This window comes from Benincasa hispida, chromosome 5 (assembly GCF_027475165.1).
Source record: "Benincasa hispida cultivar pf3 chromosome 5, pf3_genome.v1.1, whole genome shotgun sequence".
In the NCBI taxonomy this organism is placed as follows: Eukaryota; Viridiplantae; Streptophyta; class Magnoliopsida; order Cucurbitales; family Cucurbitaceae; genus Benincasa; species Benincasa hispida.
The window spans coordinates 448,490-473,444 of NC_143482.1; the positions used below are offsets into that span (position 1 = coordinate 448,490).

At 33.6% G+C, this 24,955-nt stretch overlaps 2 non-coding genes across 2 annotated transcripts; both read left to right on the forward strand.

Annotated features, from left to right (window-relative positions):
• The first annotated feature begins 4,743 nt into the window (after window positions 1-4,743).
• On the forward strand, window positions 4,744-4,816 carry TRNAA-AGC (transfer RNA alanine (anticodon AGC)). Its single transcript has one exon. It is a non-coding gene; the product is annotated as a tRNA-Ala (tRNA).
• A 71-nt stretch (window positions 4,817-4,887) lies between these two features.
• TRNAD-GUC (transfer RNA aspartic acid (anticodon GUC)) lies at window positions 4,888-4,959 on the forward strand. The gene has a single exon. It is a non-coding gene; the product is annotated as a tRNA-Asp (tRNA).
• The last annotated feature ends 19,996 nt before the right edge of the window (window positions 4,960-24,955 follow it).

The following is a 24,955-nucleotide window of genomic DNA, read 5'->3' on the forward strand; positions in this document are numbered from 1 at the left end:
TTTTTTGATTTTTTATTGCACTCCTACTAAATACATATAAGTTAAGCACGATGTTGTAACAATATAACTCATAGATTAAATAACTTAATAATAAACAATGAGAAAAAAAAAATAGATAGACATAAGGATTGGAAACTCAGTTCAATGCATTGTCACCTACTCTAGGGGGCAGTGTACCCGATGTAAAGAAATCTCACTATATAAAGAGTTAAACAATTACACGAGGAACTTAACTGATAGACTCCCTCTTCAGTATTCTACGTAAAGAGAAAGTAGATTAGTGAATTTGCACTAAACACTCCAACCGATAAGGAAAAAAATCTCTAGACATAACCTGCAAGAGATAGCACATATTGCACGACACAAGCAATACACATTACATGACATGATGCCCAAGTTTTTCCTGTAATAAAATAAGTCGATCAAATTGTAGTAACACCAGGCTATTAAGTGCAATCTTGAAAAATATGTAGTTGACATACAGGTGAATCATTTTCAAGAAATAACTTAAAGGGTTTATAGTATATGGATAAGGTTGGACGTCTTATCCTAGTGACACTATGGATACAACTCACTTCGTGATTGTTACAAACAATTTGATCTAAATCGTTCATGTGGAGGTATCCTATATAATGTGTTTGTATAAGATTGAACCGCAAAATTCTTTTACAAGATGATCATATGTGACTAGATCTCAATCTTAAGTTAGTTATGAACCCCAGCCTTTAAGGGTTCATCCATTGATTTTCATGAGTGAGAATGACCCTAGTAACCAATTCAATAACCCTACTATTTTTTGGATTTGACCAAATAGGGAGCTTGAAATGTAATTTCATCAAATGAAATTCACTTCTTATCATATAGGAAAAGTAGATGAGTAGTTTCCTTAACTATTGATTTCAATATTTGAGTAATGGGACCCCCACCCTCTCACTGGCTCGAAGGAACTTGGTTTATGATTGGATCATAAACATATTGTTCATTTGAGGATGGGTGGTACTTATGGTGCAATAATGTAATTATTGAATTAAAGTGGACATTTGACTCTTTTTTTTTGACAATTTATGAGATGGAGAATTGAACCTCTCACTTTGAGGTTGATAGCGCAAATATTATACTAGTTGAGTTATGCTCATTTTGACATGTTTTAAATATGAATAACTCGTAAAGGATTGACTTGTTTGTAATGACTATATCCATGAAAACTTGTCCTACAGAGTGAGTTAATACATAATGAATGAAAATTAATTAACTAAAAAGTTTAATTAATAAGTTTGACATTAAAGCTTATAATCTATGAGTTCATCAGATCCTCTTGCTAGCTTATAGGAACAATTACGGGCCAACTTTATTGAAATAAAATTTGTTTGTTCAAATTAATATTTAATATATTTTATATATAAAATAAGGTGGGAACATATATTTTGTATTTGATACATTAAATATTAAACAAAATTATTAATGTATTAAGATACATTAAATAAAATGGCTAGTTGCATAAATAGAATTTAAGCCTAAAATAATAGACTATGTAGTACAAGAATAAAATAATTGCATATATAGATCAAAAAATGGTAAAAGACTAAAAAACCCATGCCTAGCCACCATTTTTTTCGCTTCTTCCCAGTTTTCTCAAATTAAAAGCTAACACTATCAATAATAACCACTGATAGCTGCTATGATAGCAGCTATTAGTGATGACCACTGATAGGTTCTATCAGCTACTATCGTTGATAGCTTCTATCAATTGCTATCGATGATAGTTTCTATCAGCGATAGCTTTCAATTTTAGAAAAATTAATACAATCTTGAAATATTAACTTTTAATTTGCTATCAATTATTATTAGCTATCATTGATTCACTTTCATCAATTGGAATCAATGTTGAAATATTACTACTTAAGGCTATCAGTGGCTATCAATGATAGATTTATAAATAGTGATCAATTTTGAAAGAAGACCAACAACTTTGATTACCATAGTGGTTATCACTAATAATCTTTTATCATGGCTATCACTGATAGCAGCTATCAGTCATTATCACTGATAGACTTTCATCAATTAGAATCAACCTTGAAATATTAACACTTAAGGCTATTAATGATATATTTCTATAACTGGCTATCACCTCTGAAAGAAACTCTATATATAGATATCACTTAAGTTTTATCACCGATATCACTAACATCACTCATATTGTGGTTATCAGTGATAGCTTCTTTCACTTATAAATCACTAATAAAATGTTATCAACGATCTCATTGATATCATGCTATCAGTGATAGTTCTCTATCACTGATAACGTGCTATCAGTGGTAGCTTCTATCACCGATAACATGTTATCGGATAACTTCTATCATCGATAACATGCTATTAGTATTAGTTCCTATCATTGGTAACATGCTATTAGTAGTAGCTTCTATCAATCATAACCACTGAACACCTTTTTGACCCTTTCTTGTCCTTCCCAAACATTTATAAGTCTCTTTTCTTTTCGATGATAGCTTCTATCACTGATAAACATTCTATTAGTGATAACTTCTAGGCATTCCACTTACATTTTAGTTCGAGATTCAACTTTATTAATTAAATTCAGTAAGTTAGCTATCAATGATAGATTTCTACAAGTGGCTATTAACTACGAAAATATAATCAAAGATTAAGCTATCAATGATAGAAAATATTAGTGGCTATCACTGATAGACTTTCATTTGCTATTTATGTTTATTATTTGTTATAATAATCAAACTTGATGATTGATTTGTTGGTGTTAAGTCACTTATGAATTGAATACTTTCAAGTCATGCGTATGGAACTCAGCCTCATAATTCTTGTGAAAAAAAGGGGAAGAAGAAAAAATTCAAACAAAGGAAAGAAAAAGTTTAAAAATAAGAGAAAGAGAAAAGCAAAAACTGAAGAAAAAGAAAGAGAATTAAATAGAAAAAATGAAGCAAAAACCGAAAAAATGAAAGAAAAACTAAAAAAGAAAAAGAAAAAGAAAGAGAAGAAGCAAAAAATCAGAGAAAGACAAGAAAATAAAATAATAAAAAAAGATAAGAGAAGAAGCAAAAATCGGAGAAATGGAAGAAAATAAAAATTAAAAAGGGAATAAGTAAGAGCTGAAGAAAGAAAAAAAAAGAATAATAAAAAACTGAAGAAAGAAAAGAAAATGAAAAAAAATGAAAACAAAAGAAAGGAAAAAAGAAGGAAATGAAAGAAAATAAAAAAATAAAGAAAAGAAGCAAAAATCGGATAAATGAAAGAATAAAATTAAAAAAAAAAAAGGAGAAGAAGCAAAAACTAAGAAAGAAAATAAAATGAAAAAATAAAAATAGGGAGGGAAGAAGCAAAAATCGAATAAGAGAAATAAAATAAAAAGACTAAAAAAAAGTTGTACAACAAAATAAGACAAGGGAGAGCGAAATTAGAAATTAAAAAAAAAAAAAATCAAAGATTGACTAGTCAACTCATCCATATTTGCAAATATTTTAAAAATGTGATATATTTTTATATTTTTTTTCTTATTCTGCTCTACATTACAAATATCCTAAATAAAATGACATATATCTCATTTGAATGAGATTCAAATAAGAAGATATATATTAAGAGAATTAAAATAATATAATATATATATATATATATGACATTTGGTCTGTTCGATTTCGTTCGATTTTTCAAAATTAGCTACCGAAGCGAATCTATCGGTTTTGAAATATTATAAACCGAAAATTCTGAAAGTTACCTCGATTTCCATCTAAAACCGAACCAACTAGTTTCGGTTCGAATCGGTTCAAATTGGTTTGGTTGGACTTTAATTGAGATTTTGTTTTTCTTGTTTTTTCTTTTTTTTCCCTTGTGATTTTAGACCAAAAGAGAGAGGTGGAGTTCAAAGGGTGAATGGCCAGAGAGATCGAGATCAAGAGTGAGATGAAAAATCAATGAATAAAATCTACCTATACCATGAGTGATATAGATGGAGGAGATTTAAACAAGCATGGTGCCAGTGGAAGAAAGTCGATAGATTTTGACTTAGCAACGATGAGATTAAACTGGTGGTGGGAGAAGGCTGGAAGAAGATAAAATGGAGAAGGGGGAAGGCGAGAGGAAGATTAAATGGAGAAGTGAGATGAGGTATTGATGGGAGAAGAAGAGGCGAGAGAGAGAGGAAAGAGAGAAATTAAGAAAGAAAATGGAGGAAGCGGATGGCAATGCGACAACAACAAAAGGAAAGATAGAGAAATGAAAAAGAAAGTGGGAAGTGATTGGTAGGGGTGTTCAAATAACCTGACAACCCAAACAATTCAGACTATCTAATCCAAAATATAAGGGTTGGGTTAGGTTAAAGTGACTTTTTGAATAACTTTATATTTATTCTTGATTGCATCTCTTTGATGATCACAAGCTAAAGTGACTTTTTGAATAACTTTATATTTATCGGTTTTTTGTATGGATAAGAAAGAAACTATTTTTTTTGCAAATAGTTTAACAATTTTCCTCATCTTTACCAATTTTTTTTTTTTTTTTATAAAGCTCTAATGAGAATTTAATAATTTTGCATATCGAGCAAAACCATATATTTTCATCCAACTTTGTGGGGTACTCCTTGGTCGTCTCGAGAGAAATTTGGATGGTGTCTGTGGATATTATAATAAGGTTTATTTATCATCTATAATAAAAATAAATAATTTTACTTGATTCATATATATTATATATAAATTATAATTGTCCTGCTGAACGTTGTCGGGGGATGTAGCTCAGATGGTAGAGCGCTCGCTTAGCATGCGAGAGGTACGGGGATCGATACCCCGCATCTCCATTCTTTTAACTTACCTTTTAGTCTATATATTTATATATAATTCAAAACTGTTTTTCTCATATAACAAACAAGTCGTTGTAGTATAGTGGTAAGTATTCCCGCCTGTCACGCGGGTGACCCGGGTTCGATCCCCGGCAACGGCGTTTTTATCGTTTTTTTCATTTTATTCGATTCGACTATCAAGGAAGAACTAAACCGTCCTAAGGGCCTTCTTTAATTATATTTAAATAAAAATATATGAAAAAGGAGATAATATTTAGTTTTATTTATATATATATATATTTGACAAAGATAATGTTAATTTTTATATTTATATTTATATATAATTATAAGGATATATTTTTTGAATTTAGAAATATTGTTGTTTTTTCACCATAAAGATGACATTTGAGTTTTAATTGAATAAAATGTTTTTGTATTTCACATTTGTTATTTCATGTAAAATATTTTATAATTATTTACTTCTCGAAAAGGATTGAAGAGTTAAAAATTTATGTTGATGTCAAAATTCAAACAGGAGAAATACATTCGACTTATAAGAGAATACCATCGATGTGGTACTTGCCACCCACATTCCGATACTTAAGTCAATTTAAAAGAGTTAGAGAATGTGAAAGGTAGAGAGTTTGAGTGTAGAATTTATGTATTATAGAGGGAGTTGACCTTAGACTTCTCCTATTTAATCTTGAAATTTAATTATCTAATAATTTAATCAGATTTTCCGTGATTTCAAATCAACTCGGTTCACAAATAAAAATATAAAATATATATTTTTTAATTTCAAATCTTGAATTTTGAAATTATTTTCGTCGAAATCCTAATGACCTTAGGGTTAGTGTGTCCTTTAGATATAAAAACTATACTCTTAAAAGGGTTCTAAATGGTTTATAAACCCAAATTGTTTTTCTTTTCTTTTCCGCAAACATTTGAACAAAATAATTTAGTTGCGTTGCATCATCTTGATAATTTCTTTTCATTTTCTGCAAACCTTTCAACAAAATTTTTTTTGTTCCTTTCCTTGTAAACAAGATATAAACGTTTCAAATCATTTCTCAAATTTTAAGCATTCTTAGTATTTGTATTTAGTTCTAAAGTTTGATTTGAAACATGCATATTTGACTTAATTTTAGTTTGATATCAGTCTGAAGAGTTTCAATTTAATTACTTTATGGTTTGATCAAATATTACTATTTATTTGCTGTTTTTTTAATGTATTTTTGAACGGGGATTTTTTTTATTTACACAGAATTAGTGTTTTTTATTTAATTGATTGAACTAATTGACTTTGACTAGAGTTCTAGGATTTAATTTTATTATATATATACCTAGAGTATAGTTCTAGCTCTTTTTTTGTTTTATTATTAGTAGTAGTATAATAATAGGAGATGAGAGATTCGAACCACAGACTTTATAGTCAATCACAGTTACAAATATCAATTGAGCGACACTCTCTTTGACATTCTAGCTTGAGTTAAGATCGAAAAAAAAAAAAAAAGAAGATAAATTTTCAAATCGACAGCAGACAATATAGTAAAAAATTAAAAGATTTAACCATATCATACAAACTAAATTGAAATCGACTCCAAACTAATACCTTAAGATATTAAAATTTTAATTAACAAATTTGAAATTTAAAAACCTATAGCAGAAGCAAGATGATTTAACTTTTTTTTATTTTGATCTCATATATAGATATATGATGAAAGATTCATCATATATCTATATATGATGAAAGATTCATCATATATCTATATATGATGAAAGATTCATCATATCCTTAAGTGTTCTATTCCGCCAAATGATGCTGAAAGATTCATCTATGTGGGAGATGGCAAAGTAATTCCAGTTAAAGTTATTGGGAATTTTAGATTACATTTAAAAATTGGTTGTTATTTGGATCTGAATGAGACTTTTATTGTATTATCATTTAGACAAAATTTAGTTTTTATTTTGAGTTTGGACAAATTTGGTTTTTCTTGTTCTTTTGAAAACAATAAAATTAGTCTTTTTCAAGATTATAAGCTTATTGGTACTGGTTCTTTAATTGATAGTCTATATATGCTTGATTTTTTTGCTTCATTTAACAAGATCTTGTGATCTAATTCATGTGGTACAAAGCGTAAATTAAATGAGAATTCTGCTATGTTATGGCATAAGCGTTTAGGTCATATCTCTAAACAAGGAATTCATAGACTTGTGTCAGATGGAATTCTTGATTCTCTTGATTTAAATAACTTCAACGTTTGTGTGGAATGTATTAAGGAAAAACAGACAAACATAAGAAAATTAGGTGCCAATAGATGCTCATACGTCTTAGAACTAATACATACAAACATTTATATTCCATTCCCTACGACCTCTTGGAATGGACAACAATATTTTATTACGTTCATAGACGACTATTCAAGATATGGGTACCTATATTTAATTCATCAAAAGTCTCAATCTTTGGACATTTTCAAGTCTTTCAAAGCTGAAGTTGAACTTCAACTTGGAAAGAAAATTAAAGTTGTCAAATTTGATCGTGGTGGTAAATATTACGGTAGATATGATGGACCAGATGAATAACGTCTAAAGCCCTTTGCTAAATGCCTAGAGGGATGTGGAATCGTCCCGCAATACACTATGTCGGGCAAACCCAACATGAATGGTGTTGCGGAAAGGCGGAATAGAACACTTAAGGATATGGTAAGAAGTATCATTAGTCATTCTTCTGTACCAGAATCCTTCTAGGGTGAGGTACTAAAGACTACAATATATATCTTTAATAGAGTACCTAATAAAGCAGTAACTAGAACCCCTTATGAGTTGTGGACAGGAAAGAAGCCTAGTATTAGGCATCTTTACATCTGGGGTTGTCCAGCTGAGGCTAGGCCTTACAGACCTAATGAAAGAAAATTGGACTCAAGAACTATTAGCTACTATTTTGTTCGGTATTCTGAGCGCTGTCGGGGTTTTAAGTTTTATGATGCCACCTCTATATCATTGTTTGAGATAGGAAATGCTAGATTCCTTGAGGATGTTGAGTTTGGTGGGAAAGATAACATAAGGAAAGTTATCTTTGAAGAGGAATTAGTTTCTTCTCCTCATGTGGTTATAAATGATGTTCACACTCCAATTCCTACTTCACTATTGAACCAATTATAGAACAAGACAACATTGAAATCCCCGTTGTTGAACCTGAAGTTCCAACTCAACAACCTCGAAAAGTGCCACTAAGAAGATCTACTAGAGAGTGAAGAAGTGCATTTCTAGATGATTATATTTTGTTTCTTCAAGAACATTAGGATCATGTGGGCATAATGGAAGATGATCCAATCAACTTCCAACAAGCTTTACAAAGTTCTAACTCTCAAAGTGGATGAGTGCTATGGAAGAGGAAATAAAATCTATGAAAGAGAATGGCGTTTGGAAACTTGTCGAACTGCCATCAGAAGTGAAACCCATAGGTTGTAAATGGATATTTAAAACCAAAGGGAATTTACATGGTAATATCGAAAGATATAAGACTCGTCTTGTTGCAAAGGGTTTTACTCAAAAGGAAGGCATTGATACAAAGAGACTTTCTCTCTGGTTTCATCGAAAGACTCTTTTAGGGTAATCATGGCACTGGTAGCTCACTTTGATTTAGAGCTACACCATATGGATGTAAAAACTATGTTTCTCAATGGGAACATCGATGAGATGATTTATGTGGTACAACTCAAATACTTTGTGTCTGGTAATTCAAAGTCTATGGTGTGCAAATTAAAGAAATCCATCTACGGTCCGAAGCAAGCTTCTCGTCAATGGTATTACAAATTCCATGAAGTGATAACCTCATTTGATTTTGAGGTGAATATAGTGGAAGATTGTGTATATCACAAGTTCAGTAGGAGTAAATCAATCTTTCTGGTGTTATATGTCGATGACATACTTATAGCAAGTAATGATGTACGTTTATTGCATGACACTTAGAGATTTCTCAAAAGGAATTTTGAGATGAAGAATCTTGGTGATGCTTCTTTTGTATTAGGAATTGAAATACTACGAGATCATTCTTTAGGTATTTTGAGATTATCACAAAAGAACTACATTGAAAATTTTTTGAGTAAATTTGGCACGAAAGTTTGTGCACCAAGAGATATCCCGATCGCTAAAGGTGATAAATTTTATTTAGGTAAATGTTCCAATACCACACCCGAGACTAAGAAGATGCAGAAGGTGTAGGAATTATCAGCAACAGTCGAAGTACAAGGATCATTTAAGCACTCTAATTCACTAATTTTGGCAAAATATAAAGCATGCTCTTGTAGAAAACAAGTGAGTTTCAAGACATACCTCTTGTAGAACTTCTTCAAAGCTCATTCTCCAGCTGCTATGTTCTCCAAATCTTGTTGCACACTACCTCAAGATCTTCCCTTCTATTCTCTTAGTGCTCTAGATTGAGTTGTGGGACTCAAAACAAGCATGAATCAAAGGATGAAGGGGAAAAGCTCACAACAGCAATCTTATTGAAGAACCATTTCTTCAACCCGAATTTTCTCTAAAATTCTCTCTTGATTGCATGCCCAAAATTTACTCCAAACTCTTCATTATATTGCAGATCAACATGCAAGGGAAAGAGTTGTATGAGTTGCAGCTCATGCTTGGAGAAAAAGAAGGCAAAGTGAATGCTGTTTGTGTGAGCAACTAAATGATGGATAATGGAAAAACGATTTTTCCATTTTGTGTTTTGTTTTTCTATTTCTCAATTTAATTTCAAAAATCAAACCTTGATTTTAAAATCCATTTTGATTTAAAAACTGAAAAATAAAATTAATTTCATAAATTAATTTTTAAATAAAACTAATTAATTTAATATCAAATATTAAATTAATTTTTATACATAGCCATCTTTATATATTTAAATCATATTTAAATATATAGATTCTCTTATTCCATTTAATTCTCAAATTAAGCATGTAGTTATTTCTCATATAATTACTAATTCCCTTAATTCTAATTTGAATGTTTCAAAATAATTTATCATGCTATTTTAGAGCTAGTCTATTACGAGCTAGTAGGGTGACCTCGCGGACCTACAGATCATGGGCTCCAACGATCCTAGATTAATCGTCACACCCCCTCCCAGATTACCCTTTTAATTTGGATGAGGATATTACTGTGGTAGTTACTAACCCTATTTCCAGTACCCACCACCAAAGCCTTCTAATCTAAATACCAACCTGTTTAACACATTAGTAGTATATGCATACAGCAAGCCTCCCTTAAGGTTCTACAAAGATACATAAACACATGCATACAACCATGACATAACATCTACGGAAAAATATTCACAAATGGCCCAAAACATTCCTAACAAAGTGTACATAAACAAGCCATCAACCTAAGTTCTTCTGAACAAGCCGGGCTTTTCAGTGGCAAACAACAGCAGGATCAACCTTGAGGAATCTGACCGCTACCTGAAAAGGAAAACATTTGAAAACGTGAGCTAGAAGCCCAGTGAGTGACTTAATAAAAACATAAATCTCATGCTTAAACGGAAAGCTTGAAAACATAATACTAGAACTAAAATGTACCAAGCAAACGTGTACACAAAACCTTTAAAACCACCATTAAACATCATTATTCCTTAGTTGAGAACAAGCATACATCACTCTAACTCCCAACATCTGTTACAGCTAAGAGACCCATACTTCGGCCTCCCTTTGCTGGTATATATCCTAGGAGACCCATACTTCGACTTCCCTTTATCCTTAGTTGAGAGTGAACTACTAGATCTAACTCTCAACGTCAACCTTAGTCGGGGAGAACCCTTTTGCTCAATCCCTCAACATCAACCTTAGTCGGGAAGAACCCTTTTGCTCAATCCCTCAACGTCAACCTTAGTCAGGGGGAACCCTTTTTCTCAATCCATCGATGTCGTATAATCAACGAGCACGTGATGTTTTCTATGTACCGTCAACACCTTCGGTACATTTATTCAGATACCTTCTTTAGCTTCAATATCCAACTCACTTAAGCTATCAAGTTCTCGAAGAGCATTAAAAGAATAGTTTTCAAATATAACATAGAAAACTCTTTAGGATACCTTCCCTACCTTCAGTATCCCTCTTCATTATGTTTAGAAATACCAACGCATGTACTTTGACAACCTTAGGCATTTAAAGCATAGTACATCAGTACCGTTGTACCTTAGATACTTAGCTAGGATACTTTCTTATTGTCTTTCAGTATCCGTCATATAACTAGTCACAAACATTTAGTTGAACACTAAGGCTTAGTGCTCAAATCATCATACTAGTTCATCATGAAAACGGAGTTACTAAAACATGTTGAAAGTATTTGGACAAGATAACATATTTAAATTGTGTCAATTTCCATGGAAAACATGCTTTCCTTAGCATGAGAAATAACTTCAAACATATGTTGCTTGGCACCTCATTTAAAACACTTAGCATGAGAAATAACTTCAAAGAATTCATAGTTTCTAAATCATTAAAACATTAAATTATCACATAGTCACTCATAGCTCGTTGGCCTCTTAACGGGTTATACGCCTCTTTTAGCTCTTCTTGGTCTGAAAGGACATAATTCTCGGTTAACTACTTAGAATTCTTAGCAAAATACCTCAAATAGTTCAATTACCAATGGAACTTTAATCATCAAAGACAGCTTTACTAGCGAGATACTCATCATGAGTGAATTCTTTCTTATGAGCGAGATCAAGCTTTTCCTGGCAAACTTTCATCCTAGCGATACTAACCTTACCAGCGAGATTCAGCCCAATTTCTAGTGAGATTTCCTTCTAGATCGAGATCCTCAGCATAAAATTAGCAAGATTTCCTTCATAAGTGAGATCCTCATTCTCCATATCTCGCTATAACTCTCCATGGTGAGCTGTTTGCTTGTTCTTCTCAAACAGCTGTTTGCTTATGCATAGATTCTCTGTTACAACTTCAAAAATTCTAACTCAAAATCTAGACCTCTTTTGAAGAAAAATATCCTTCTACAAACTTGTTTAGTATTGAGTTAATTTCTTACCTTAAAATTTCAGCCAAAAATTCCTTATAGTTTGGCCTAGAGCTTCCAATTTTCACCTCGGGCCCTGATTAATCCGTGATTCTACCTCGTCTGCACTTTCTTCACTTCTTGTTCTTCTCCTCCTGAAATCTTTCTCTGGCAAGATAACCTTGAAAACTAGATTCTCCCAGCTTTCAAATGGCATTGATTTTACTAAATTTGCTCATGTAGATTGCCGAAACTAAGCTTTTGAAGTTCCTCTTCCTTTTAATCTTCCCACCGCCTCCCGAATTCAAGGATTAACCGCCACGTGCCAAACCAATAAGTGAGCTTTCTTATTTTGTTTTTTTTTCTTTTCCTATCTCTACAACTCCTATAAATAACATAGACTTTCACTTATTAGATATTTAATATATCATTCCTTTGGCTAAACATGCTTGTTTAGGAAACTTAGAATTCGGGGTTTACACTTAGCTACACAAGAGCTTATTTCTTCTTGCTTCCATCCTCTATCCCTCCTTAAACATGGCTTCATTTAACTCATTAGAAGACATCATATTACTTACTCTTACTTAAACTAATTAGGGTTCCAGTTTTACATTAATTGACTAAACTCACTAGACCAAATTAATCCACATTCGTTAACTAAGGGGTCACTCCACTAAAGCCCATAGTTGCACTCCCCTCATTGTAGATATATTATGTCCACATGATTTAAGCATAATTAGCAAGTCGACCATTCACAGGTTGTTCGTAATTACGACTGGGTCAAATATCTGTTTTACCCCCGAGATTACGTATTATTCTTCAAGTTCCTACTAATCCTCTAATGAACAACTGGTTTGTGATCCAATCACTAAACCTAACTCTGTCAGCCCAGTGAGAAGGTGGGGCCTCTTGTTCAAGATCGGGATTCAGTACTTGAGAGAACAACTTTCCTTCTATCCCTAAATCAGGTAGGCGTGAACTTCATCTTGCACCCTATGTCCCCAACCATCTATTCGGTCTTACCCCTAAAATGGGAGTCATATTGAGCCGACACTGTTGACCCAACCTTCACCTATACAAATATAAGGGCAATCCTGAATAAACAGGAGTTCATAGTTAGCTCAGGAATAAGACAGAGTTACCAAGGTCATTTAGTGAAATAATCAGTCTTATACAGTAAACAACGTTATAAAGTAAGAGTGACTTATTTCTTGGCCCGATCTTATGCAAACTCATTGCATATGACACCCCCACTCCTCATGTCATAACATGTATGAATTTGGATCACATCGTATGTAACACTTTACAACTTTTTGTAACAACTATAGAGTAGGCCGCATCCAATGGTGTTACTAGAATAAGGTACCCAACCTTTTTCATGTACCATAGATTATTTTGACTATTTACTCAAACCTGATCCACTCTTATGTCCCCAAATAAAGTTCAAGTATTCATACAATAGTCATGAGTCTTAGTTTATTGGATTTAGACTTTCATACAATTTATGAAATCAATAATAAGTGTATTGATTATAGAAAATGTTTATCATTTTACAAACTGCTAGTTTTAGGACATAAGACCCAACAATACTCCCATTTGGACTAAAACTTCAGTGGATCAATATATTCAAGTATATACAATGTTGACTTTACATGGAGAGAACAAATGTACAAATACAATAAACTAGGGCATTACAATACCCATAAATTCTCCCACTTGCCCTAGTGATACAAAACTCGTAACCTAGTCCTACTAGGTGACCCTCGAACACTTTAGCCGAGAGGGTCTTTGTGAATGGATCAATTAAGTTATCTTGAAAAGCAATCTGGGTGACGATTATGTCTCCTCTATGTACAATCTCCCTGATGAGATGGTACTTTCGCTCGATATGCTTTCCTCTTTTATGACTTCGTGGTTCCTTTGAATTTGCAACTACTCCACTATTGTCACAATAAAAAGTGACAGGCAGGTGCATATTAGGAACTACTTCTAGATTTGTCAGGAACTTTCTGAGCCATAATGCTTCTTTTGCTGCTTCACTTGTAGCTACATACTCAGCTTCCATTATGGAGTCGGCAATACAACTATGCTTGATGCTTCTCCACATAACTGCTCCTCTATTTAAAGTGAATATTAACCTCGAAGTTGATTTCCTCGAATCAATATCGGTATGAAAGTCAGAATTAGTGTATCCAGTAAATATCAGATCCTTATCATCATACACGAGCATATAATCTCTCGTTCTCTGAAGATACTTAAGAATGTTTTTAATAGCAGACCAATGATCATGACCAATATTGGACTGAAGTCTGCTGACAATTCCAATGGCATAGCATATATCGGGACGAGTACAAAACATTGCATACATTAAACTCCAAACTACTGATGCATATGGAATTAGATTCATCTCCTCAACCTCTAGAGGTGTCTTAGAACTCTATTCCTTAGACAAGTTTCTTCAAAATCTACCCCTTCTCTTTGGGTAAACCATTTTGCCACATGTCAAGCTTTGTAGATCTGTACCTTACCATTTTGGTCTCGTTTCCTCTTGTAGATCCATTTGCAACGGATGGGTTTTACCCCTTCAGATTGATCTACAAGATCCTAGAAAGAATTGAAATACATAGATTTCATTTCAAGGTCCATGGCTTTGATCCATTGGTCTTTATCCACATCATTTATTTCTTGGTTAAATGACCAAATCATCATCTGGTATGATGACTTGAGTTTCAGTTAAACTCATGTACTGGTCAGGCTGTTGCACAACCCTCCCACTATGACGAGGCATTCTCAACTCTTGAGAAGGATGTGATGTATCGGTTTCATCAACAACTCTTGTTGATGGACTTGCGTTATCAACAAATTTTGTTGAAGGACCTACTCTATCAATAACTCTTGTTGATACATCTGTCGTTTCTCTAGACATTTCTTTTATTACTAGCTTACTGCGAGATTGATGATTCTTTACATAGTCTTCCTTCAGGAAGGTTGCATTTGTCGATACAAATACCTTATTTTTCTAAGGATCACGACAGAGCTCCAATTATATGGCAATATCAAAAGAGAATAAAAGAGAATAAAATGGAAAAGGGGAAATCAGCGGTTGGATTGATTGAGAGTTGTTGTCAAGATTGTTGGGAGAGGTTGAGGTTTAAAAAGAAGGAAGCAAACAGAAGAAGGGGGATTCGAAAGATTGAGGAGTAAAGAAGAGAATCTCTCGAGAGTGGGAGTTCGGAAGATGTTGTCGTGGAGAAGCCATCGCAATGTAATGTTCATCGTCTACGTCGATTAGGCGATCGTGTAGTAAAGCTCAGCGATCGTGTAGCATTGGGTAGACGATCATATAGTAAAAGCTAGATGATCGTAGAGTAACTGAGAAGGTGATCATGTAATAGTAATAGTTCAACGACCATGTAGGAGTTTGTGAACGATCGCGGAGGATCTAGTAAGCGATCATTTAGTAATACTGGACGATCAAGTAGAAATTGTAAATGATCGTTTAGCATTTTGTAAGCGATCGAGTGATCATTTATAAGCGACCGTTCGGTTCCATTGACTCCAATCGTTTAATAAAGAAGTTGTTCATAGTTTAACCACTTTCTTGGAGATTATACCTATCTGTTACGTTAATAAAGAACTTCAAGAATCAGTTTCCTAACAGATCATAAAAGAAACACCTTTTGTTTCTTTTGGGTAGCCTACAAATAGACATACTTTTGAACGGTGTTCCAACTTTTTAGGATTTTGCACCAACACATGTGCTGGAAAACTCCAAATCCAGAAATGACGTAAATTTTCTTTACGTCCTATCCAGAGCTTGTAAGGCATTTCAGAAACACTTTCCGAGGGAACTATGTTCAAAATATATACCGTAGTCTCAACTACATGTCCCCAAAAAGAATTTGGTAACTGAGCGTAACTCATCATGGAACGAACCATGTCCAACAAGGTTCTGTTTCACCTCTCTGCCACACCGTTCTGCTGAGGTGTGCCAAGGGCTATGAGTTGAGACTGAATTCCATATTCTATCAAATAGTTCTGGAATTCCATGTCTATATACTCACCACTGCGATCTGATCGAAGTGTTTTAATCTTTTTTCCTAATTGGTTTTCAACCTCGTCCGGATACTTTTTGTACTTTTCAAAAGTTTCAGATTTTTGGTGCATTAGGTAAACCTGCCCATACCTAGAATAATCATTTATAAAACTGATGAAATATTCATACCCTTCTCTTGCTCTAACATTTGGAGACCCCCAAAGGTCTGAGTGAATCAGCTCTAGGGGTTCTTTGGCTCTAAGACCTTTTTTCAGAAAAAGATCTTTTTGTCATTTTACCCTCAAGACAAGACTCACATGGTGGTAATGAACTGTCTTCCAACTTATTTAGATGACCATTCTTAGCCAATCTCTCAATCATGTTGAGATTTATGTGACCCAGTCTCAAGTGCCAAAGATAGGCATTTGGAGAAATCTTCCTCTTCTTATGAGTCCCAACAGTTTTAAACATCTCTATGTTCAAAACATCTTTGACCTCAGTTGGTTTTAACATGTACAAGTTATTTTCTAATTTTGCAGAGTAAATCTATTTATTTCCTATATTGATGTACACTTCATCATTTTTGAAATAAACTTTATAATTTTGTTCTAGAAAACAAGAGACAGATATTAGATTCAATTTCATAGAAGGAATATAATATACATTTTCCAAATAAATGTACTTATCTCCTATAAATAACTTCATATCTCCCACTACTTTGGACGAAACAATCTCCTCGGTCCCTACCTTAAAGATTGTTTCACCTTCTGTCAACTATCTCCAAGAACTTGTTTCCTGTGAGATACTACAAACATGATTAGCGGCACCTGAATCAATTATCCAGATTTTATCATTTTCCACTAAACATGTTTCAATAACGAGTAAATCATATTTATCTTGTTGTTCGAATGCTGCACTCTCATCTACATAATTCATAATTTCAGATAAGTTGGGAGATAGAGGACAATCCTCTATTAAAACTCTGTTAATAACATCGGAAGTGAGTATTCTAGAAGAATTTGACATGCTGATAAAATTGAAACAAATTATAATTAGTAAATTATAACTAAATCCAAAATTAAGTTTTAGCAAAAAGTAATAATGTACCTATATCCATTATTTATTTGCATTGATACTTTAGTGAGTCAGAATATGTGCTACTGTGGGACAGTCAGATACTCCTTCATTAAAACGAACTATTTTGACCAAGCACTATCTCTGGAATAACTCTTATTCCTATTGTCTCAGGAATAACTCTTATTCCTATAGCCGTTTAGTTATCGTTTTCGGTCAAGATTTTTACTAAAAACTTAGTAATTCTTGTAAGTGTAACCCGCCATTTTCAGATCTTATAGAACGGTATGAACTTGCCTTCGAAATAGAAGACAATATCCAAGACAGAACTATAAAACCCTATTCATTTTACAAAAGCCTAGGTTGTTTCGAATCCTATGTTACAACCCTTCGTAGGGATAGCCGTCGCTAAACGACTAGCAAAAGGTCGCTTAAAGCTAACCAGCAAGCACAACATAGGAATCTCAGGGTTCAGACTAATGAAGGAGACCGTAGGATATATTGACACATATTATTCACCTACTTACTATAAACTACTTCCTCTGTTTACCTTGATATTGACTTATAAAAAATACTTTCCGTAGGGAGGTCACTCCCAAGGTGACACAAAGCGTCATATGAATTTCACGGTGTAAACTATGTTGAGATGTGACAGTTGAAATCTATATATCGAATAATTGATTTATGTTTGAACAACTTCCCCTTATTCACCGAAATCTAGATTTAAGCTAAAAAATACTTTCCGTATGGAGGTCACTTCCAAAGTGACATGAAGTACTGTTTAAATCTGGATTGTGAACTCTTAGAGACGTGAGAGCTAAAAACAATGTATCGTATATGTTATTAATCTCCCATTGAAGTTTTATAATAACTTTATCATATAGAAGTTATTAAACTGCCACTGAAGTGTTCTATTGGGTAGATTTATACTTAGGTTCTTTTCGGCTATTAAAACAACCCTAAGCCTATGTGATTTATCCAAGTATAACTCTTATAATTGGATTTTAACCTACGATGTCTAGGTGATAAACCATTTTATTACCTTATATCACTTACGTATGCTCATAAAATTGGTTACCAACGGTCAATAATTCGGCCATAAACCCCAGGTAAGAGGTGTTCTGTAAACCGTCAACTTAAGTACCCCCAACCTTAGAAAAGATTATATGCCGGTTGAGTTTGTAACCCGGGTTTTATAAGTTTTAACTATTAAAACAGATGGTCAACCTACGTGAGCATGCAACTGTTGTTTATGGAGTTTAAATGTATAACCAAATTTTATAAAAACTTATAAAACTTTAGACATGCTAAACATCCATAACATACATAAGGCATTCAGTATTTAATATAACACTTATTTTAAATACAAGAAACCCTAACATGCATACTATATATTATAACAGATTATAACATACTTTCAATACATGTAACATGCTTCCTATGGTGGGATTTTAAATCCAAGTGGCATACTATATGCACATCCAAGATTTATTTAATTATAACATACTTCAAATGCATAAATAATTAAACATAGACTGATATGGTTTTATTATTGGCATAAACAAGCAAACAGAAGCCTAACTATTACAATCAGCTTCAAAACCATCTTTGAACTGCTCGAACCACTCCAAATTGAACCCAAGCATCTTGAACCGGACTAGCCAAAAATACTTTGAGGCTGAACTGGTTTGGACCTTAAGAAAACTGGTCGAACAGGTTGCTCTCGGTCCAACCTCAAAGTCTTCCTAAGGCCGATCATGTAGCGCTGAAGGTAATCGTCTAGTGTTGAGAAGAGGTACATGATCGCTTAATGTCTACTGTAGCTAAACGATCGCTTAGCTTTATCGTATAGAACTATACGATCGCTTAACACCATCGCCTAGCTATCGCTTAGCTCTATCGCATAAAACTACACTATCACTTAGTGTCTGTCGCCGCTAAACGGTCGCTTAGCTCTATCGTATAGAACTACACGATCGCTTAACACCATTGCTTAGCGCTTTATGTCATCATTTAGTATCCGTCGTAGCTAAACGATCGCTTAGTTCTATTGTATAGAACTCATCGCGTCGCTTAACTCCTCGTCTACACGATCTTTTAGCTCGCGTCTAAACGGTCGCTCAGCGCTATCGCGTAGCACTTCATCGCATCGCTTAGCACGCACAACAGCTACATGATCGTGTAGTGCCATCGTATAGTAAATTCAACGTACCGTTTAGTTCCCACACCAAAGCTAAATGATCGCTTAGTACTATCGTATAGCAAATTGAATGCATCGTTTAGCTCCTGCAGGTACACGATCGTCTAGCGTTCAACATCACAACAACCAATGCCCATTGTTATACGATCGTCTAGCTTTTCGTCACATCGTGTAGTGCTTGGAACTAGACGATCGCTGAGCAACTGAACCTCGACAACGATTTTGAGTAGAAGTTGAAAAACTAGAACAACAGCTCGGCCTCCTCCACTTGATTCTTCAATTACATCTTAATTTCAACTCTAATGATTCCAAATAAATTACAGACTCTTGCTAACACATAAAAGTTCATCAAACAAGAACCAATTACAAATTTAAATGAGAAATTAAAGAAACTTAAAAAGCCAAACTCAGAAAATCATATCAGTGCTCTAATACCAATTGTAGGAATGTACCAGCAACAGCGGAAGCACAAGAATCATTTAAGCACTCTAATACACTAATTTTGGCAAAATATAAAGCATGCTCTTATAGAAAACAAGTGAGTTTCAAGACATACCTCTTGTAGAACTTCTTCAAAGCTCATTCTCCAGCTGCTATCTTCTCCAAATCTTGTTGCAGACTACCTCAAGATCTTCCCTTCTATTCTCTTGGTGCTCTAGATTGAGTTGTGGGACTCAAAACAAGCATGAATCAAAGGATGAAGGGGAAAAGCTCACAACAGCAATCTTGTTGAAGAACCATTTCTTCAACCCGAATTTTTTCTAGAATTCTCTCTTGATTGCATGCCCAAAATTTACTCCAAACTCTTCATTATATTTCAGATCAACATGCAAGGGAAAGAGTTGCATGAGTTGCAGCTCACGCTTGGAGAAAGACAAGGCAAAGTGAATGTTATTTGTGTGAGCAACTTAAATGATGGATAATGGAAAAACGATTTTTCCATTTTGTGTTTTGTTTTTCTATTTCTCAATTTTATTTCAAAAATCAAAACTTGATTTAAAAATCCATTTTAATTTAAAAATTGAAATATAAAATTAATTTTTAAATAAAACTAATTAATTTAATATCAAATATTAAATTAATTTTTACACATATCCATCTTTATATATTTAAGTCATATTTAAATATATAAATTCTCCTATTCCATTTAATTTTCAAATTAAACATGTAATTATATCTCATATAATTATTAATTTCCTTAATTCTAATTTGAACGTTTCAAATTAACTTATCACGCTATTCTAGAGCTAGTCCGTTAAGTGTTTGTAGGGGGACCTCGCGGACCTACAGATCATGGGCTCCAAGGATACGAGATTAATTGGCTAAACTCATTAGACCAAATTAATCCACATTCGTTAACTAATAGGACACCCCACTAAAGCCCATAGTTGCATTCCTCTCATTATAAATATATTATGTCCACATGATTTAACCATAATCAGCAAGTCGATCGTTCACAGGTTGTGCGTAATTATGGCTAGATCAAATATTTTTTTTACCCCTGAGATTACGTCTTATTCTTCAATTTCCTACCGATCATTTAATGAACAACTGGTTTGTGATTCAATCACTAAACCAAACTCTCTCAGCCCAGTGAGAGGGTGGGTCCCTTGTTCAAGACTTGGATACCGTACTTGAGAGAACTGTTGGATCGATATGGCAACCCTAGAGGAGGGTGAATAGGTTTTAATTAAACCCTTTTTTTTTTCTAAATTAACCCAATTAAACTAATTAATACATTTTTTTTAAATAATAAGCAAAATTCAATTTATGCAATAAATAAGATGACAAATAGTGTGATAATTTAATTCTATCAAATTTTAGTAAATAAATAAGAACAAACTAAAACATACAATAAATTGCTTAAATTAATTGCAAAAATAAAAAGGAAAGAGTTAGAGAAGAAGACACCATAATTTTTATAGTGGTTCGGTCAAACTCGACCTACTCCATTCTCCAAGCGCCTCTTGGGAATTTGAATAAAATCTTTCCTACTCTTTCCACAGATTAGAGCTTAACCGTTACACCGCCGCTCCTTTTATGGGTTCAAGAGCAAACCCGATCCTTTCCACGGTTTAGGATCAAACCGTTACAAATGTTGGAATTTTTGAAGAATATAATATAACTCTCACTAGAGTGGATTTACAAGTTTAAACACTCAACAAATTTATCCTCACAATACAATAACACTCTCTCAAGAATAAGATGAAAAGAGAAAAAAAATTGGGAACTTAGGGAGAGCAACAATGGGAACTTTTGAGTTTTGGAGGATTATGAAATGTAAAATTTGTTTGTACAAAATTTGGAGAGGAAGATGGTTTATATAGAAATGGAAAAATTTTTAGAAACCACAATTAATTTGGACCATTGGATTTTGGAAAAGAAAAATCAATGGTGGAGATTTTAAACTAAACTAGTCGTTAGATACAAACAAAATATAATATTAAATTTCTTTTCTTTTGAAATTCATTTTCTTTTTAAAATTACTCCAAAAAATAAAAAAACATACCATGTGTCAAAAACTAGCCGTTAGACACAAATATAAAATAATATTAAATTTATTTTCCTTTTAATTCATTTTCTTTTTAAATTCATTCTTTTTAAAGTCAATATATATATATCATGTGTAAAAAACTAGCCGTTAGACACAAACATAAAATAATATTAAATTTATTTTCCTTTTAATTCATTTTCTTTTTAAATTCATTCTTTTTAAAGTCAATAAAGTCAATCCAAAAATAAAAAAACATACCATGTGTAAAAAACTAATCATTAGACATAAAATAATATTAAATTTAGTTTCCTTTTCAATTTCTTTTTAATTTCATTCTTTTTAAATCAATCTAAACATCAAAAAGTTCATCATATGTTAATCTCTTAATGATCCACCATTCAACCAATATGCTGCCACATGTCTACATGCAAATGGTCTAGTTATGCCATGTCATCCACCCGATATTTTCTCTATAGACTTGTTTCGGTCATATCGTCTTCGTTTTAGCTCCGATTTGAGTGATTCAAGAGATGTTGGAATCGTTGTTTCGAGCTCTACGCAGTGGATATATTAAAACACTAAAGTTTTCAGTAATTAAAAAATTGAGTTTGTTATCATCAAAACATTGATTAATTAATTAATTAATTAAAATTAATTAATTTGAGATTAATGGCCAAAAAGCCAACAATCTCCCCCTTTTTTATGATGAAAAACCATTTAAGAAAAATAGCTTGAAATATATGTAAACCATATGTAGCACATAATAAAATTCAACATATCACCATAAAGATCATTCTTGAAATTCATTCAAAAAAATAAATTCTCCCCCTAATTAATACATTCAAAATCATAACAAATTTATAGCATATTTTTCTTAAACTTCTCCCCCTTTGGAATCATATCCTATGCAATGAGTTTGCATAAGACTGAACTGCAAAATAGTAACCACTAGATGTAACACTGTTGACTTCATGGGGAGCTGGGAACATAATAATACCGAGTGGGGAGCTGGGAACATAATAATACAAGATGGACTTCACTCCTTCTCAATTTAGGGTAAGTAGATGAGTGTTCCCTTAAGTGGTGTCTCCAAGACTTAAACAAAAGGCTCTATCCTCTTACTAGCCCGAAAGGGGTTTCTGTTTAATGGTTAGACCATAAACAAGTTGTTTATTAGAGAAGCACTAGTACTTAAGGATACAGAGATAACCTAAAGGTAAAAAGGTAATTTGACCCACTTGGTGTTACAAACACTCGTAAAGGACTAACTTGCTGTTATTGGTCTATATCCATGGACAAAAAAATATATCTACAGTGAGAAGACTATAACTATAGGTCTTTAGTGAAGTGTGCCAACAATTAACGAATATTGATTAATTTGGCTAATGAGTTAAGCCAATTAATCTCACATCGTTGGAGCTTTTGATCTATATGTCCAAAAGGATCGCTTGTTAGCTCACTAAAGGATGTTAATGAGGAATGATTTGAATTGTTCAAATCAATTGAGGAGATTGCATATTAATGTGATTAATATATACTTAATTATAGATGTGATCTATATAATTCAAATTATGTAAGAGAGATATATTTGAATGAGATTTAAATATTAGATTTATATGAATTGGATTCCTAAAGAGATGTATACATATAAATATGTGATATTTATATGTTAATTAACTCTATATTAAATATGTTTTAATATAGTTACTTAATTGATTATTTAATGGTTAATTACTTGATTAAGAAATGATAGAGAGGTGGAAGAATATAAACGATAGCTTGGAGTTAGCTAAACGATCGTGGAGTGTTCTTACACGATAGACACTCAGCTAGACGATGAGCTAGATGATCGCATAGCTTTTGCTAGACGATCACTTAGATTTTGTTAAACGATTGGGCATCGACCTATGCGATAGGCTATATGTTCTCCCACTTGCTCAATTGTTTACATGATTGTTCTTCCTCCGATTTTCTACCTCAACCAAGTCCACACAGAGCCTACCTTTTGGATTCTCACACTGAGAATACCGAGGTAACCTTCTTGGTAATGTCATACTCAACTTGACACAGTCGAGATTCTGGCTCCAAGGTCACACAATGCCTGCCCGATGTATAGTCCTCCTATGGAGCAGGGTATAGTAAAGCTCCCAGGATCGCTCATCTTTGGTGGAATTATTGATTTCGAACTTTGCGTTAAAGCCACCATGGAAAACTTACCAGCTCCCCTCTTATTGGTTACCATATCCTTCAGAAACTTTGCGTAGGCAGGCATTTCCTCAATCGCTTCACTGAATGGAATATTAATATGTAATTGTTTTAACATATTCAGAAAGCGTTGGTACTGTACCTCTTCGTTCTTTTTCTTTCTTTGTCTCTGCGGGAAAGGGGGTAACTGTACTTTCACGGTCCCCGTCTCAGTTGGCTTTGAGGTCAACGCAACCTCTGGTTCTATTGCTTCTTTTTCTTCTTCTTCTTCACGTGTCACCGCAACTTCAAGTTCTTCTGCAATGGGAGCTGTCCGACTAAGTTCCTTCTTTTCTCTCTCCATAGTTTTCCCACTTCGCAATGTCACAACCTGACACTGCTCTTTACTTGATCCCTCCGGGTTGTGTGGGAGTTCTATTGAACTCGGTAGAGCCCCTTGTGGTCTGTTCTTCAGCTCGCTTGCAGATGGATGTAGCCTGACTTTGAAGCATAGTTTCTTTTTTTCTATATATTGCTTCAATAGGCTTTCCAGGGATGAAGATTGCGGTGGTCGCACGCTACTAGCTTGATTGTTCGTTTGACTCGTTATTTGCGCGGGAAGAATCCAGATGGTCCTTCTTTCTGCACCATGGATTGGAAGTTCTGTTGCTGATTCTTCCATGCAAAATTGGGGTGGTTTCTCCACCCGGGGTTGTAGGTATTTGAAAATGGATTTTTTTTACAAAGTAAACAGACTATGGATTCTGCAGGCATTCTTCCATTGCATGCCCATCATCGCAAGTCGCACACCTTGCGGTGTTTTGACTAATTGCATTGATTTGCCCATTTTACCGTGTTGGGCTGCTTATCACAATTCCCTGAATTAAGTTCATCATTACGGTCATCTGATTTTGTAGTGAAGCAATAGTACCATTACTTGCGTCATTGTCTTTGATTCTCAATCTCTGGTCACTCTCTCTTCAATCTTCATGGTTCTTAGAGATGCAATCCAAGATGTTCTTAGCCTCGTCATATGTTTTGTCAAGCAGACCACTAGCGGCTACCACATTGGTAGCGGTCTACGAAGTGGGATTCAAACCATGATAAAAGATTTCCATCTGAAGGCAGTTTGGCAAACCATTGTATGGACAGTCCCAG